Raw genomic sequence first — 18,791 nt, forward strand, 5'->3', positions numbered from 1 at the left:
GGGTGGGGGTGAAGGAAGAACCAGCTGCAGCGGGGAGGGGGCTCGCCGGAGAGGTACCCCACTATCTATCTTAGGGTTCAGGATGGGGGCGGTGGTCGCCAGTGGTGGCGTGGGGATCTCCAGAGAAAAAGCTCAGTGGTGGGGAGAGTTTTCGGGGTGGGCGGGGCGGCGCACCGCCGGTCGCGGGCGGCGGGGGGCTGCTGTTTTGCCGGTGGTGGCTGGCGGCTCAGGGGGGTGGAGGTTGAAGATGAACCGCAGGCCCTTGATTTCGTATCCAATGGCTGCAAAATCGACTGACCAGAGATGAAAAAGTCAGTCGACCGACGTGTAGCCTCACCTTGCTAGTGCGTTCAGTTTCGACAGCAAAATTCAGTTTCGACAGTAAAATTCAGTTTCGACAGTTAAGTTCAGTTTCGACAGTTAAGTTCAGTTTCGACAGTTAAGTTCAGAGATGAGCGGCTGATGTGTTTTACATCTAGCACTTTGTGGTTATGTATATTACGTCATGTATTCGAGATGCTATTAGAATTCCACTCAGGTTAACGTTGTTTGTTGTCTCTCTTGTCTTGCTTCAGCCTCGGCATCGTACAACTCACTGGAGTTGCTCCAACGACGAAACCCTCCATCACAGCGGAGCAGTACCTCGGGCTCCATCTCCAAACGCTTAAGATCTTCTTCCACTCCTCTGACAGCCAAGTCAGCCGGAGCATCCTCACCGGCCAACCCAATCACGCTGAGATTGACATGGCTTCGCCAAAGAGGTTGTACACTTGTTGCATCTCTTTTTTACTCTACATGTTATATATATTGTCCACTGAGCACTCATAGTAACAGGAAATATGATTATTTTATCCTAGTATATGACAAGAAGTGAGGTACTAGGCAACTTAGCTATCCGTGATGGACTCTCTTGAATGCCATCATTATTTATCTCTGCGCGTTTGAGCTGTGCATTTGTCGATGTGCCTGGGAGTTGAGCTAGTATGGCAGGCCTGGGTCCAAAGTAATAGAAGTAGCACAAAAACATTTTTTTAGTGTAGGATTTTCCTTGCTCAAGCCTGCCTACTAGAATCGCCAGTGCTTGAAAGGAAAAGTGAATGAAAAACATAGGGATTGGAAAGTTTCCTATGGTACTACTTTTCATGAATTTGATGCAAAGGAATGGAGCAAAGAAAAACTGTAGGATTTGTTCCTTTAGTGTCTCCTTAAAAGAAAAACCGTAGGAATTCTAATTTCCACTTCTCCTCCTTTTCATATTCCTATTCATCAAGCACAAGACTAAGAGATAGTACCATAATAGCATTATAACCATACATTTTCTTGTGGTTTGACTTAATCTCACAATGCTTTTTTGCATCCTGTGATCTTCCAATTGTTGTTAACCAAACACCCAGATTGGCAGAAATAAAATTCTCTATTTTGCACGTGCATTCCTATCCTATTCCTGTCTATTTCCTATCCCTGCATTGTTAGAATCCTCAAATTTAAACATGCCCTTACTCAATTACTTCTGTTACAGATATGTGTCAAATAAACCCTTGTGTGGTTTGTCCTGCTCCTGCGGCGCTGTGTTCCATCCCAGCTCAGCTGCTCCAACGATGAAAGGGTTCACCACAGCAGGGATCCGCTCTCCGGACTGTCTTTCGCCGCCTCAGATCTTCTTCCCCACCGCCGGCAGCCACGACAACTGCATTACCATCATCAACTGAGAAGATGACCTTGAGGACTACACGGGTCCGCAAGAGAGGTCGCACTCTTCCGTGTCTGCTTACGTTATGCGTCTCTTAATATGATGACATGCTACATTATCATTGTGTTCACCTATTAGACTCCGAGTCAGGTCCAAACTAATGCTGAAACTTGAGTTTTTAAATGGTTGTGGGGTACATATTGGGGCAACAATCAGTATATCTGTCTACTATGTGGTTAATCTCCGGTGTCTTCTATGAGTTTCATGTTGGGTGCAAACAAACATTAAAGGAGCCATTATCTGTATTTTTTAACTAAAACTATTATCTGCCTGCTATCATTGGTTTTGGGTCTATCCACAGTTTGCTACCATCACTCTGGAGTTATGCATGCACTCCTTACATAATCTCACTTTGTTTTATTCCTATGCATGCCAGTTATTGTACACAATGGAGTTGATCATGTCGAGCAAAAGAGACGAGCCTGGTGTGGCAATAAATTTTCATGCAGACGCCGTTCCATGGTGGGCGCAAAGGCAGCCCCCCTCCACCCATTTTGGATCGTAATCAAGAGGAAGATAACTGTTCTGAGGGGGATTCAGAAGGAGAAGACCACTCCTATTTACCCCATGAGGTCTTCGCTCTAACTTGGCATGCTGATGTTGGTAATATCATGCATATGGTGCCTTGCATTGCTTACTGTATACATTAAAGATGTCATCTGCTTAGTTTAGACATGCTTTGTGTCAATGCCATCTGTTTAGTTTCTTTATCGTATATGTGAATCATGCAATGCCATCTTGTCTAGCCAGGCATCATATATGTGAATTTTGCAATGCCACCCTGGTTAGCCAGTTATCTTATATGTGAATTATATCATGCCATCATTTTTATTACGTGTTAAATTTGTCAACAATTTTAGTACATTCAATTACTCTTCCTGTGCATCAGCCATTCAACACGGTCATGGAAAAATCTGGAGTGGAAACAAGGTCTTCAGAGCAGACAATGATATCTGACGAAGCGCATGTCTTGCTGGTTACCGATAGCTCCTCAGAGGAGGATTCAGAGACAGATGACCAGTCATATTCCCCCCCCCCAAGGTGCATGCCCTAACTTGGCAGGGTTATGTTACTCATATCGTGTGTATGGTATCTTGCATTGCTATATCATTTGCTTAGTTTAGACATGCTTTGTGTGAATGCCACCTGTTTAGTGTCTAATTACCATATATGTGAATTGTGCAATGCCATCTTGTTGCAAGACATTATATATGTGAATTATGCATGTTATCTTGTTGCAAGGCATTATGTATGTGAATTATGCAATGCCATGCTATTTAGGCAAGCGTCATATATGTGAATTATATCATGCCGTCCTTTTTTTGTATTTCTCATTGCTTTTGTTGACAATGTTTGTATATTCAACTGCTCTTCCTGTGCATCAGCCATTTGAATTGGTGATGGAGAAATCTAGAGTGAAAACAAGGTCTTCAGAGCAGACAATGCAACCTGCTGAAGCAGATATCTTGCTGGTTACAGATAGCTCTTCAGAGGAGGATTCAGAGGCAGATGACCAGTCCTATTATCCCCCTGAGGTGTATGCTCAAACTTGGCAGGGTTATATTACTCATATAATGCATATGTTGTATTGCAATGCTTAATTTTTACATCATATACACAATATTGAATGCCATGTCCTTAGTTGACACATCATATATGTGATTGCCCTCGGCTCACTTCCTTAGTATATAAATCATATATTTGAATTATGTCATGCCATGATGTTTACATAGACAACATGTATCTGAATTATGGCATGCCAAACCATTTTTTAAAGACATAATATAGTTATATCATCTCATCCTGTTTACATAGTCATCATATTTTAAATTATGTCATTCTATCCGTGAATTATATCATGCCATCATGTTTCCATCGACGACATGTTTGTGATTTATGGCATGCCAACCACTTTAATAGACACATCGTATAGTTATATCATGTCATCTTGTTTACATAGTCATCATATTTTGAAGTATGTCATTCTATCCTGTTTAGTTAGTCATCATACATGTGAAATTGTGTCATGCTATCCTGTTTAATTAGCCATCATATATGTGAAATTATGTCCTGCTATTCTGTTTCCTTACACAACATAAATGTGAATTATTTCATGCCCTGTTTTCTTCCCTACTATCCATTGCACCTGTCTATCTTACAATGTATGTACAGTCAATTACTTTTCTTGTTTATCAACCATTTCAATTGGAGGGAGTGATGGCAGTATCCGTGGGAGTAAAAACACGGTCTTCAGAAAAGATCGTGCTACCTGTCGATGCAGATAGAACCATGGTTGTACTTGCCCAAGAACCAGCCCCACCACACATAACCCACACTCATGCAGATTGTACCCCTACCCTGTTGGACAGAGAACTAGCTACACCCCTTCTAACCCCAACCCCAGCAGATAGACACCCAGTTCCCGTTGACACAACACCATCTCCACCAAAGAGCACCCAAACACGAGCAGTTAGTAAGGCAACTGCATAGCCCAAATCACGAGGACCACCACTCTGAACCCGAAGTCAACGCTTAAAGCAGAAGAAGAATTGTTCTCAGGTCAGGTTCCGTAGCTATTTCATACTACTTTGCTCTTGCATCACTGTATTTACTGATACCAACTAATCTCAAATTTGAAGGATGCAACTGAAACTCCAATGGCGCAACAGGTATGTTTTAAACCTGTTTCTTTAACGTGTTTGGTTGTTTGCTGTTGTAACTTGCTCTATGTTGATTTCAGTTTCAATTGAATAAACAGTTATGTTCTCATGCCATGCACATTACAAGTGTTGTTATTGCTGTGTGGTTTCCCACACTTATATTCTGTCTATGCTGCTTTGTCTCAAATAGATATGATTCGAGCTGTATCTATCTTGATTTGGCAACATAAACTAGAATGATATAGACCATACAGTGACCATACTACATAGATATATGTTTGTTTCATGCTGTTATCCTGTCCACCTTACTACTGAACTGGTTTACCAAAATGAGTTTCATATACTACATTGTAAACTTGAGATGTGTTTGTTTGTTTCTCTTTTAGAACACGGATAAAATACTGGAGAAGAGTACCCTATTATGCAATGGTAAAGGAAGTAATGCAAATAAGGTTCAAGATAGTGAGACATACCTGTTGGTCTCCAAGAAAGCTGATAAAAACTATATTGAAGACACTGAGACAACCCCAAAGTCCTGTCTTGATGTAGTGTTCGAGTTACTGGCTACCACTGCTGGCACCAGCTCTTCGAACTCTTTGCCTGAATCAGTTCGGCTTCTTGAGTCTCAACTTCAAGTTGAAAGACATCGATCAGATGTTATGCGACAGGAAGCCGAAGGACTGAGGAAGTCCCTGCAGAATTCAGATGCATACTTTCTGGTGCAACAACAAGCGCTGGAGGACTTAAGTGCCAAACAAGAGAAAGTTAATAAGCTTGCTAGGCATCTTGCCAGCATTATGGGTACCCAGGATATTGTTTCTTGAGCTCTTCTGAAGTGGTTTCAGTTCTGGACTTCTTTTGCTGCGGTGTTTATATGCTGTTGTGTTCCCTATATTTGCACTGGTGGCGAACTTTGATGCCCAGTGGATGTAATATGTGTAATAGCCATGATAGCCTAGTGTAAGTTGCTTGCTTATTTATTTCCTTGTTGTCTTGTTTATTTGTTTGCTTGTAGTCAGTGCAGTTCTTTTTCTGCGGTTTGCTAGTGGCTGCAATAACCTATTTTTTAAAACTAGGCCATGATAACCATGAGCTAATATTTACTGTAGTGACACTGCGCAAACTACGGGCATAGAAAAAGTGGGCCTTCTACGGGCCGTAGAAGCAGTGGGCCTTCTATGGGCCATAGAAACAGTGGGCCTTCTACGGGTCATAGAAACAATGGGCCTTCTATGGGCCGTATCATCAATGGGCCTTATACGGGCCGTATGATCGATTGGCCAAACATGGGCCAAACAGACCGCATTCAGGCCGTAAACGGGCTAGAGTTGGAATTGTCCGTACATGGGCCAACCATAACGCGCCATCGTTAATAGGCCATATTTGATGACGCTATGAAAATGGCCCAACGTATTAACGGACCACAAACGGGCCGACTGTAACCACGGGCTGAATTTGGCCCACAAGCAGAAAATGACAGTAATGGGCCGTAAGTAAACGAATGCTAGAAATGAGCCCAAGAATAAATGGGCTCTGAAAAAGCCGAAGATAACATGGGCTGGAAACGACCCACCGGAATAACGGGCCGTAATGGGTATAAAGTGATACATTGTTCTTTACGGGTCAGTTTCACCATGGGCCGTTAATGGGTGTAAAGTGATACAGTGTTCATTACGTGCCAGTTTCACCACGGGCCATTAATAGGCCAAGAGTTACGTAGGGCCTCATATGGGTCGAAAGACGTCATGGGCCATACATGGGCCAGAAGTGAAAACGGGTTGGAATCATATTGGATGGCCCAGATGACGCTACTGGGCCTAATTCGGATAGGGCGTAACGGGCCTTGGGTTAGCGGGCTGTAAATGAGCTATATGCGAACATGCCGTTAACAGGCTTTCCATGGGCCGTCCCGCCACCTTTTGACCAAGTCAAATGGGCCGGCCTTTTCACAGGACTGGGCTTCTGTTGGGCCATGCCACGTGTTGACGTATCATAGGCGCCTTCTGTCCAATGAGTGGATGGCATCTGTCCCAGCGATGAGCCGACACGTGTTTCCTCCAGCCAATGATGATTTTACACGTGGAAAATCCCCATTGGTCAGGGCTGTTAACGGGTTATCGAATACAAAACCCGACCCGATAGCTTAACGGCGTTCCGTTACGGTGGATGCCATGTGTCGGTCACCCTTGACGAAAGCACTTCTATGATGCGCGATTTATCGTCATGGAAGTGGACACTTCCGTGATGATAATTTTGGTAATGTCATGGAACACTTCTACGACAACACAGGTATGACTATCTTGATTCTGTCATAAATTTGTCATGGATGTACATGCATGACAGAAAACGCAACCTACTGTGACAAACACGTATCATCACGGAAGTGTATTTTTTTTGTAGTGCAAACTAGGAAAGGATAGCGGAGAGGCCTTATAGGGTCTGCACACCAAAGCAAAAGGGAACACAATGCGGACACTTCACAGCCCAATTTGCAAGATACTGGAATGGGAATGACCTGGTCAAGGACAGAGAGGATTTTCATGTAAGTTAACAATACATACATGTTGAATAACTTGATTTACTTATTAGCGTAATTAGTTTATTAACAATCGTGAACAATGTAACTATACACTACTAGGGAAAATCCTAGCAGTAGCGCGGGTTTTTGGTCTACCAGTAGCGTGGATGACAGCGCTACTGCTATGGCATTACAGCTAAAGGTTAGCAGTAGTGTGGGTCTACCCGCGCTACTGCTATATCCACTTAGTAGTAGCGCTTCCTGGAAAGGGCACTACTGGTAATACTAGTAGCGCTTCTCGCAGCCCGCACTACTACTATTATTCTGTATTCTGTTTCATTTTTATTTCATGTTGTATTTGAAGGAAATATGCCCTAGAGGCAATAATGAAGTTATTATTTATTTCCTTATTTTATGATAAATATTTATTATTCATGCTAGAATTGTATTAACCCGAAACATAATACATGTGTGAATACATAGACAATAAAGTGTCACTAGTATGCCTCTACTTGACTAGCTCGTTGATCAAAGATGGTTAAGGTTTCCTAACCATAGACATGAGTTGTCATTTGATAAACGGGATCACATCATTAGGAGAATGATGTGATTGACTTGACCCATTCTGTTAGCTTAGCACTTGATCATTTTAGTTTACTGCTATTGCTTTCTTCATGACTTATACATGTTCCTATGACTATGAGATTATGCAACTCCCGATTACCAGAGGAACACTTTGTGTGCTACCAAACGTCACAACATAACTGGGTGATTATAAAGATGCTCTACAGGTGTTTCCGATGGTACTTGTTGAGTTGGCATAGATTGAGATTAGGATTTGTCACTCCGATTGTCGGAGAGGTATCTCTGGGCCCTCTCGGTAATGCACATCACTATAAGACTTGCAAGCAATGTGACTAATAAGTTAGTTGCAGGATGATGCATTACAGAACGAGTAAAGAGACTTGCCGGTAACGAGATTGAGCTAGGTATTGAGATACCGACGATCGAATCTCGGGCAAGTAACATATCAAAGACAAAGGGAACAATGTATGTTGTTATGCGGTTTGACCGATAAAGATCTTCGTAGAATATGTAGGAGCCAATATGAGCATCCAGGTTAAGCTATTGGTTATTGACCGGAAACGTGTCTCGGTCATGTGTACATAGTTCTCGAACCCGTAGGGTCCGCATGCTTAACTTTCGGTGACGATCGATATTATGAGTTTATGTGTTTTGATGTACCGAAGAGAGTTCGGAGTCCCGGATATGATCACGGACATGATGAGGAGTCTCGAAATGGTCAATACATAAGGATCGATATATTGGATGACTATGTTTGGACTTCAGAAGTGTTCCGGGCAAGTTCGGGCATATACCGGAGTACCGGGGGGTTACCGGAACCCCCCGGGGAGTATAATGGGCCATATGGGCCTCAGTGGAGAAGAGGAGGGTCGGCCAAGGTAGGGCCGCGTGCCCCCTCCTCCTCTAGTCCGAATTGGAAAAGGAGGGGGAGGGGGCGGCGCCCCCCTTTCCTCCCCCCTCTCTCCTCCTTCCCCTTCTCATACTCCTACTAGGAAAGGAGGAGTCCTACTCCTATCCCCCTTGGCGCGCCCTCCTCCTGGCCGGCCGCCTCCCCCCTAGCTCCTTTATATACGGGGGCGGGGGGCACCCCAATACACACAAGTTGATCATTGATCTTTAGCCGTGTGCGGTGCCCCCCTCCACCATAATCCACCTCGGTCATATCGTAGCGGTGCTTAGGCGAAGCCTTGCGTTGGTAGCTTCATCAACACCTTCATCACGTGTCGTGCTGACGGAACTCTCCCTCGAAGCTCTACTGGATCGTGAGTTCGTGGGAAGTCACCAAGTTGAACGTGTGCAGATCACGGAGGTGTCGTACGTTCTGTACTAGGATCGATTGATCGTGAAGATGTACGACTACATCAACTACGTTTTCATAACGCTTCTGCTTACGGTCTACGAGGGTACGTGGACGACACTCTCCCCTCTCGTTGCTATGCATCACCATGATCTTGCGTGTGCGTAGGAATTTTTTTGAAATTACTACATTCCCCAACAGTGGCATCCGAGCCAGGTTTATGCGTAGATGTTATATGCACGAGTAGAAGACAAGTTGTGGGCGATACAAGTCATACTGCTTACAAGCATGCCATACTTTGGTTCGGCGGTATTGTTGGATGGAGAGGCCCGGACCGACATTATGCGTATGCTTACACGAGACTAATTCTACCGACGTGCTTTGCACATTGGTGGCTGGCGGGTGTCAGTTTCTCCAACTTTAGTTGAACAGAGTGTGGCTATGCCCGGTCCTTGAGAAGGTTAAAACAACACTAACTTGACGAAATATCGTTGTGGTTTTGTTGTGTAGGTAAGAACGGTTCTTGCTCATCCCATAGCAGCCACGTAAAACTTGCAACAAAAAAGTAGAGGATGTCTAACTTGTTTTTGCAAGGCATGTTGTGAAGTGATATGGTCAAGACATGATGCTAAATTTTATTGTATGAGATGATCATGTTTTGTAAAAAAGTTATCGGCAACTGGCAGGAGCCATATGGTTGTTGCTTTACTGTATGCAATGCAATTGCCCTGTAATTGCTTTACTTTATCACTAAGCGGTAGCAATAGTCGTAGAAGCAATAGTTGGTGAGACGACAACTATGCTACGATGAAGATCAAGGTGTCGCATCGGTGATGATGGTGATCATGACGGTGCTTTGAAGATGGAGATCAAAGGCACAAGATGAAGATGGCCATATCATATCACTTATATTGATTGCATGTGATGTTTATCTTTTATGCATCTTATTTTGCTTTGATTGACAGTAGCATTATAAGATGACCCCTCACTAAATTTCAAGGTATAAGTGTTCTCCCTGAGTATGCACCATTGCCAAAGTTCATCGTGCCGAGACACCACGTGATGATCGGGTGTGATAAGCTCAATGTTCACATACAACGGGTGCAAGCCAGTTTTGCACACGCAGAAATACTCGGGTTAAACTTGACGAGCCTAGCATATGCAGATATGGCCTCGGAACACTGAGACAGAAAGGTCGAACATGAATCATATAGTAGATATGATCAACATAGTGATGTTCACCATTGAAAACTACTCCATCTCACGTGATGATCGGTTTTGGTTTAGTTGATTTGGATCACATGATCACTTAGATGATTAGAGGGATGCCTATCTAAGTGGGTGTTTTTAAGTAATATGATTAATTGAACTTAAATTTATCATGAACTTAGTACCTGGTAGTATTTTGCTTATCTATGTTGTTGTAGATAGATGGCTCGTGTTGTTGTTCCATTGAATTTTAATGTGTTCCTTGAGAAAGCTAAGTTGAAAGATTATGGTAGCAATTACATGGACTGGGTTCGTAACTTGAGGGTTATCCTCATTGCTGCATAGAAGAATTAGGTCCTGGAAGCACCGCTGGGTGCTAGGCCTGCTGTAGATGCAACTGACAACGTTAAGAATGTCTGGCAGAGCAAAGATGATGACTACTCGATAGTTCAGTGTGCCATGCTTTATGGCTTAGAACCGGGACTTCAACGATGTTATGAACGTCATGGACCATATGAGATGTTCCAGGAGTTGAAGTTAATATTTCAAGCAAATGCCCGGATTGAGAGATATGAAGTCTCCAATAAGTTCTATAGCTGCAAGATGGAGGAGAATAGTTCTGTCAGTGAACATATACTCAAAATGTCTGGGTATAATAATCACTTGATTCAACTGGGAGTTAATCTTCCTGATGATAGTGTCATTGACAGAATTCTTCAATCACTGCCACCAAGCTACAAGAGCTTCGTGATGAACTATAATATGCAAGGGATGAACAAGACAATTCCCGAGCACTTCGCAATGCTAAAGGCAACAGAGGTAGAAATCAAGAAGGAGCATCAAGTGTTGATGGTCAATAAGACCACTAGTTTCAAGAAAAAAGGTAAAGGGAAGAAGAAGGGGAACTTCAAGAAGAACGACGAACAAGTTGCTGCTCAAGAGAAGAAACCTAAATCTGGAACTAAGCCTGAGACTGAGTGCTTCTACTGCAAAGTGACTATTCACTGGAAGCGGAACTGCCCAAAGCATTTGGCAGATAAGAAGGATGGCAAGGTGAACAAAGGTATATGTGATATACATGTTATTGATGTATACCTTACTAGAGCTCATAGTAGCACCTGGGTATTTGATACTGGTTCTGTTGCTAATATTTGCAACTTGAAACAGGGACTATGGATTGAGCGAAGATTGGCTAAGGACGAGGTGACGATGCGCGTGGAAAATGGTTCCTAAGTCGATGTGATCGCCATCGGCACGCTACCTCTACATCTACCTTCAGGATTAGTTTTAGACCTGAATAATTGTTATTTGGTGCCAGCGTTAAGCATGAACATTATATCTGGATCTTGTTTGATGCGAGACGGTTATTCATTTAAATCCGAGAATAATGGTTGTTCTATTTATATGAGTAATATCTTTTATGGTCATGCACCCTGAAAGAGTGGTCTATTTATCTTAAATCTTGATAGTAGTGATACACATATTCATAACGTTGAAGCGAAAAGATGCAGAGTTGATAATGATAGTGCAACTTATTTGTGGCACTGCCGTTTAGGTCATATTGGTGTAAAGCGCATGAAGAAACTCCATACTAATGGACTTCTGGAATCACTTGATTATGAATCACTTGGTACTTGCGAACCATGCCTCATGGGCAAGATGACTAAAACGCTGTTCGCCGGAACAATGGAGCGAGCAACAGATTTGTTGGAAATCATACATACTGTTGTATGTGGTCCAATGAATATTGAGGCTCGTGGGGGGTATCGTTATTTTCTCACTTTCACAGATGATTAAAGCAGATATGGGTATATCTACTTAATGAAACATAAGTCTGAAACATTTGAAAAGTTCAAAGAATTTTAGAGTGAAGTTGAAAATCATCGTAACAAGAAAATAAAGTTTCTACGATCTGATCGTGGAGGAGAATATTTGAGTTACGAGTTTGGTCTACATTTGAAACAATGCAGAATAGTTTCGCAACTCACGCCACCCAGAACACCATAGCGTAATGGTGTGTCCGAACGTCGTAATCGTACTTTTACTAGATATGGTGCGATCTATGATATCTCTTACTGATTTACCGTTATAGTTTTGGGGTTATGCTTTAGAGACGACTGCATTCACATTAAATAGGGCACCATCAAGATCTGTTGAGACGACGCCTTATGAATTATGGTTTGGGAACAAACCAAAATTGTCGTTTCTTAAAGTTTGGGGCTGCCATGCTTATGTGAGAAAGCTTCAACCTGATAAACTCGAACCCAAATCAGAGAAATGCATATTCATAGGATACCCAAAGGAGACTGTTGGGTACACCTTCTATCATAGATCCGAAGGAAAAACATTTGTTGCTAAAAATGGATCCTTTCTAGAGAAGGAGTTTCTCTCGAAAGAAGTGAGTGGGAGGAAAGTAGAACTTGATGAGGTAACTGTACCTGCTCCCTTATTGGAAAGTAGTTCATCACATAAACCAGTTCCTGTGACGCCTACACCAATTAGCGAGGAAGCTAATTATATTGATCATGAAACTTCAGATCAAGTTACTACCAAACCTCGTAGGTCAACCAGAGTAAGATCCGCACCAGAGTGGTACGGTAATCCTATTCTAGAGGTCATGTTACTTGACCATGGAGAACCTACGAACTATGAGGAAGCGATGATGAGCCCAGATTCCGCAAAATGGCTTGAGGCCATGAAATCTGAGATGGGATCCATGTATGAGAACAAAGTGTGGACTATGGTTGAATTTCCCGATGATCGGCAAGCCATCGAGAATAAATGGATCTTCAAGAAGAAGACTGACGCTGATGGTAATGTTACTGTCTACAAAGCTCGACTTGTTGCGAAACATTTTAAAAAATTTCAAGGGGTTCACTACAATGAGACTTTCTCACCCGTAGCGATGCTTAAGTCTATTCGAATCATGTTAGCAATTGCCGCATTTTATGATTATGAAATTTGGCAAATGGATGTCAAAACTGCATTCCTGAATGGATTTCTGGAAGAAGAGTTGTATATGATGCAACCAGAAGGTTTTGTCGATCCGAAAGGTGCTAACAAAGTGTGCAAGCTCCAGCGATCCATTTATGGACTGGTGCAAGCCTCTCAGAGTTGGAATAAACATTTTTATAATGTGATCAAAGCATATAGTTTTATACAGACTTTTGGAGAAGCATGTATTTACAAGAAAGTGAGTGGGAGCTCTGTAGCATTTCTAATACTATATGTGGATGACATATTGTTGATTGGAAGTGATATAGAATTTCTAGATAGCATAAAAGGATACTTGAATAAGAGTTTTTCAATGAAAAACCTCGGTGAAGCTGCTTACATATTAGGCATCAAGATCTATAGAGATAGATCAAGACGCTTAATTAGACTTTCACAAAGCACATACCTTGACAAAGTTTTGAAAAAGTTCAAGATGGATCAAGCAAAGAAAGGGTTCTTGCCTGTGTTACAAGGTGTGAAGTTGAGTCAGACTCAATGCCCGACCACTGTAGAAGATAGAGATAAAATGAAAAATGTTCCCTATGCTTCAGGCATAGGCTCTATCATGTATGCTATGCTGTGTACCAGACCTGATGTGTGCCTTGCTATTAGTTTAGCAGGGAGGAAAAGTAATCCAGGAGTGGATCACTAGACAGCAGTCAAGAATATCCTAAAATACCTGAAAATGACTAAGGATATGTTTCTAGTTTATGGGGGTGACAAAGAGCTCATCGTAAATGGTTATGTCGATGCAAGCTTTGACACTGATCCAGACGATTCTGAATAACAAACCGGATACGTATTTATATTGAATGGTGGAGCTGTCAGTTGGTGCAGTTCTAAACAAAGCGTCATGGCGGGATCTACGTTTGAAGCAGAGTACATAGTTGCTTCGTAAGCAGCAAATGAAGGAGTCTGGATGAAGGAGTTCATATCCGATCTAGGTGTCATACCTAGTGCATCGGGTCCAATGAAAATCTTTTGTAACAATACTGGTGTAATTGCCTTGGCAAAAAAATCCAGATTTCACAAGAGAACCAAGCACATCAAGAGACGCTTCAATTCCATCCATGACCAAGTCCAGGTGGGAGACATAGAGATTAGCAAGATACATACGGATCCGAATGTTGCAGACATGTTGACTAAGCCTCTCTCATGAGAAAAACATGATCATCACCAAGACTCCATGGGTGTTAGAATCATTACTATGTAATCTAGATTATTGACTCTAGTGCAAGTGGGAGACTGAAGGAAATATGCCCTAGAGGCAATACTAAAGTTATTATTTATTTCCTTATTTCATGATAATTGTTTATTATTCATGCTAGAATTGTATTAACCGGAAACGTAATATATGTGTGAATTCATAGACAATAAAGTGTCACTAGTATGCCTGTACTTGACTAGCTCGTTGATAAAGATGGTTAAGGTTTCCTAACCATAGACATGAGTTGTCATCTGATAAACGGGATCACATCATTAGGAGAATGATGTGATTGACTTGACACATTATGTTAGCTTAGCACTTGATCGTTTAAGTTTACTTCATGACTTATACATGTTCCTATGACTATGAGATTATGCAACTCCCGATTACCGGAGGAACACTTTGTGTGCTACCAAACGTCACAACAAAACTGGGTGATTATAAATGTGCTCTACAGGTGTTTCCGATGGTACTTGTTGAGTTGGCATAGATCGAGATTAGGATCACTCCGATTGTCGGAGAGGTATCTCTGGGCCCTCTCGGTAATGCACATCATTATAAGCCTTGCAAGCAATGCGACTAATAAGTTAGTTGCAGGATGATGCACTATAGAACGAGTAAAGAGACTTGCCGGTAACGAGATTGAGCTAGATATTGAGATACGACGATCGAATATCGGGCAAGTAACATACCGAAGACAAAGGGAACAACGTATGTTGTTATGCGGGTTGAACGATAAAGATCTTCGTAGAATATGTAGGAGCCAATATGAGCATCCAGGTTCTGCTATTTGTTATTGACCAGAGACGTATCTCGGTCACGTCTACATAGTTCTCGAACCCGTAGGGTCCACACGCTTAACGTTCGGTGACGATCGGTATTATGAGTTTATGTGTTTTGATGTACCGAAGATAGTTCGGAGTCTCGGATATGATCACGGACATGATGAGGAGTCTCGAAATGGTCCAGAGATAAAGATCGATATATTGGATGACTATGTTTGGACTTCGGAAGTGTTCCGGGCAAGTTCGGGCATATACAGGATTACCGGGGGGTTACCGGAACCCCCCGGGGAGTATAATGGGCCATATGGGCCTTAGTGGAGAAGAGGAGGGGCGGCCAAGGCAGGGCCACGCCCCCTCCCCCTCTAGTCCGAATTGGACAAGGAGGGGGGGGGGGCGGCGCCCCCCTTTCCTTCCCCTCCTCTCCTCCTTCCCCCTTCTCCTACTCCTACTAGGAAAGGAGGAGTCCTACTCCCGGTGCGAGTAGGACTCCCCCCTTGGCGCGCCCTCCTCCTGGCCTTCCGCCTCCCCCCTAGCTCCTTTATATATGGAGGCGGGGGGCACCCCAAGACACACAAGTTGATCATTGATCTTTAGCCGTGTGTGGTGCCCCCCTCCACCATAATCCACCTCGGTCATATCATAGCGATGCTTAGGCGAAACCCTGCGTCGGCAGCTTCATCAACACCGTCATCATGCCGTCGTGCTGACGGAACTCTCCCTCGAAGATCTACTAGATCGTGAGTTCGTGGGACATCACCGAGCTAAACGTGTGCAGACCGCGGAGGTGCCGTACGTTCGGTACTAGGATTGGTCGATCATGAAGACGTACAACTATAGCAACCGCGTTGTCATAACGCTTCCGCTTACGCTCTACGAGGGTACGTGGACGACACTCTCCCCTCTCGTTGCTATGCATCAGCATGATCTTGCGTGTGTGTAGGAAATATTTTGAAATTACTACGTTCCCCAACAGTATTCATACACCTTTATACAAGTTTTCATACAGTAGCAATTTAGAGATTGCTTTTACATCATAATGAGTTATTACATCACTGTGTGAAAGAACAATGGACTAGTTTCACGTGGATGGACATCCACTTGAAACTAATCCGCGGTTCTTTCACCCAATGATATAATAAATATAATCATCATCATCATATCATTAACAACTTATCATCATAATACATCATTGTCATATAACACCTCCTCATGATCATCATTTTCATCAATGAGACATCATATAGCAAGTTGGTCACTAGTCATAATCACAACTCCTCATCATCATCATCAACTCTAACACATTGTACCACATAATAACACATTGTGCCCAGGACCAACTTCTCTCTCATAGGACCTACTACCTTCTCTTAGGTAAAATACCATAAAACAAGATAGGCCCTGACTATCCATTCTGGAGAATGGAGATTATCATGTCTCCCTATGATTGACCATACATTTTTCCAATCTTTAATTGTCATGTCTTCATCGGTTTTAGAAATCCGATATGAACATGAGTGATTCGTAGGATGATCTGGCCGTATGTTCAAAACATCAAGACTACCTTTCTACAACATCACATGAGGCACACAATCCTTCGGGATTTTCTATTGAAAAACATAGTAATAACTTCGTAGTTAGCAATGTAGTTCAGTTTTAGAAGAATTTATGCAAAAGATGCACGGATGTAGTAATTGTAAAAAATCTTACCATGACATCTCCATGGATGTTACCATAGTTCAACACGTGCACTAGTGGCACGTTTTGACCACAATGTGGAGGAGTTTGACAATACATATTGTAATTCTCAAGATCAGTAATAAATGAGATCAGATGATTTTTCTCCCGATAAGTTAATTCTGAGCCATTGGTGTAGTATGTTCTGTCTACCATCTTCCGCACATTCTTTGAAGAATGAAAATAAGCTATCAATGGAAATAAGTTGTCAACTATTTTGAAATAAACAATATAAATTACTTAATAACTATGTTTGAGAAACTCACATAGCGGTAGAATTGGAAGCGTATCAACAAGGACCCAAATGTCCATATTGTCTTTGGCGATGTCAGGATCACCAAGATCCATTGTGACAAGCATACCCTCTTGAAAATCATACATCTTGCAAAGTGCTTCCCAATTCGGGAAACCAAAATGCGTTACGCTCTCAGAATTGTATAGATTTACATCAAAATACATACCATGATGGGTCCATAGGTGAATTTTCTTGTTTCCATACTTTCATGATCTTCAAAATCCATCCTCTCCAAGACATAGCATCTTGCATGGCATAGGATAAGCTAGTCGAATTGTAAAAGATGAAAATTACATGTTGAAGTAGTAGAAGTCGTGCTTAATTATGAAAAAAACACTTGTTGTCATTGCGTACCATTTCAACATCAAAGGTCTCCTAGAGCATAATGCTAAAGCGCCGACCTTCGTCCAGGTGAGGCCTGTCACACAAACCTCGATTGTCGTTGCACCAGTCGCACTCCCCCGGGAGACTTTCATCGTCCGACGATGACATTTCCTATGTGCTTAATTCAAAGATTAAAACTTTTACAACTGAATATATGTAGTACAAAAACTAAATTAGATCATTATTATTCATCATGGGTTGACTATTGGTCTGTCGAGTCTTTACTTTAAAAATCTCAGCTCACGTGGTGTATACATTCTACCATTGGTGATGATCGCTCCTCCTTTCGTCCCCAAGTGCATTACACCAAAATGTCTAGCACACGGGAATGAAGGAGAAGCGACCCCCATGACAACAGTCAGGATTTCTCGTCCTCTCATATATGGTGGAGACTCTCCCTCACTGATTCCTCTCTGACATTTGCGACCATCAGTGATGGTCGTTACTCCTACTTCCCCTAGTGCACAACAAAGGTCTAACACAAGGAGAAGAAGGAGAAAAGACCCCCACGACAACAGTCGGGATTCTTCATCCTCTCTCATATATGGTGGATACACTCCCTCACTGATTTTTAAACCGTTGGTAATGGTCATTATTCCTCCTTCCCCTAGTGCATAATAAAGGTCTAACACAAGGAGAAGAAGGAAAAATGACCCCCCCCACGACAACAGTCGGGATTCTTCTTCTCTCATATATGATGCAGACTTTCTCCCTCACTCATTTGTTGACTGTCATGTATGACCCTCGACAGACTTAAAGTCAACCCGAAATGTCGTTTAATTATCTTTTAGAAAATCCAGGCCACTCGATATTTCCTACATATTCTAGCACAAGTCATGCCAAAATTCACGGAAAAATCCGGCATGACCTTTACTAAAAAAGGACATATCGAGCGCCTGAAATTTGCCGGAATGGAAATTAATCAACACTCCGGCAAAACATAGGCCACTCGGAGGTGTTACCTGCAAATATGGCCAGCCACTTGGGCAAGCACATACCCTATTTGAGCAACACAAGATATACATGTTTATATCTACATCATATGAGCATTCAAACTTGATGGTCATTGCATTTCAATAGTTGAAAATATGAACAAAAACATTTCAAAATATCTTATAGGACTCATATTGACACGGAGATTTGGATGGTCTCACCTTGAGGTCGGAGGGGGTCAGTGACGGGGACGACGGCGGGGATGATTGAGGGGCTCCTTATTTTCCGCAAAAGCAAATACCCTATAAGCTATGAACTAATCAAATGCATACGCCTTGCATAGTGCTCTCCAATTTGAGCATTCAAAATAGGAGTAGTTCTCCAATTTGAGCATTCAATAAGCAAAACCAAATCGTAAAATAAATTAGTATTCAAATTAC

Source organism: Triticum dicoccoides, chromosome 1B, assembly GCF_002162155.2.
Source record: "Triticum dicoccoides isolate Atlit2015 ecotype Zavitan chromosome 1B, WEW_v2.0, whole genome shotgun sequence".
Lineage (NCBI taxonomy): Eukaryota > Viridiplantae > Streptophyta > Magnoliopsida > Poales > Poaceae > Triticum > Triticum dicoccoides.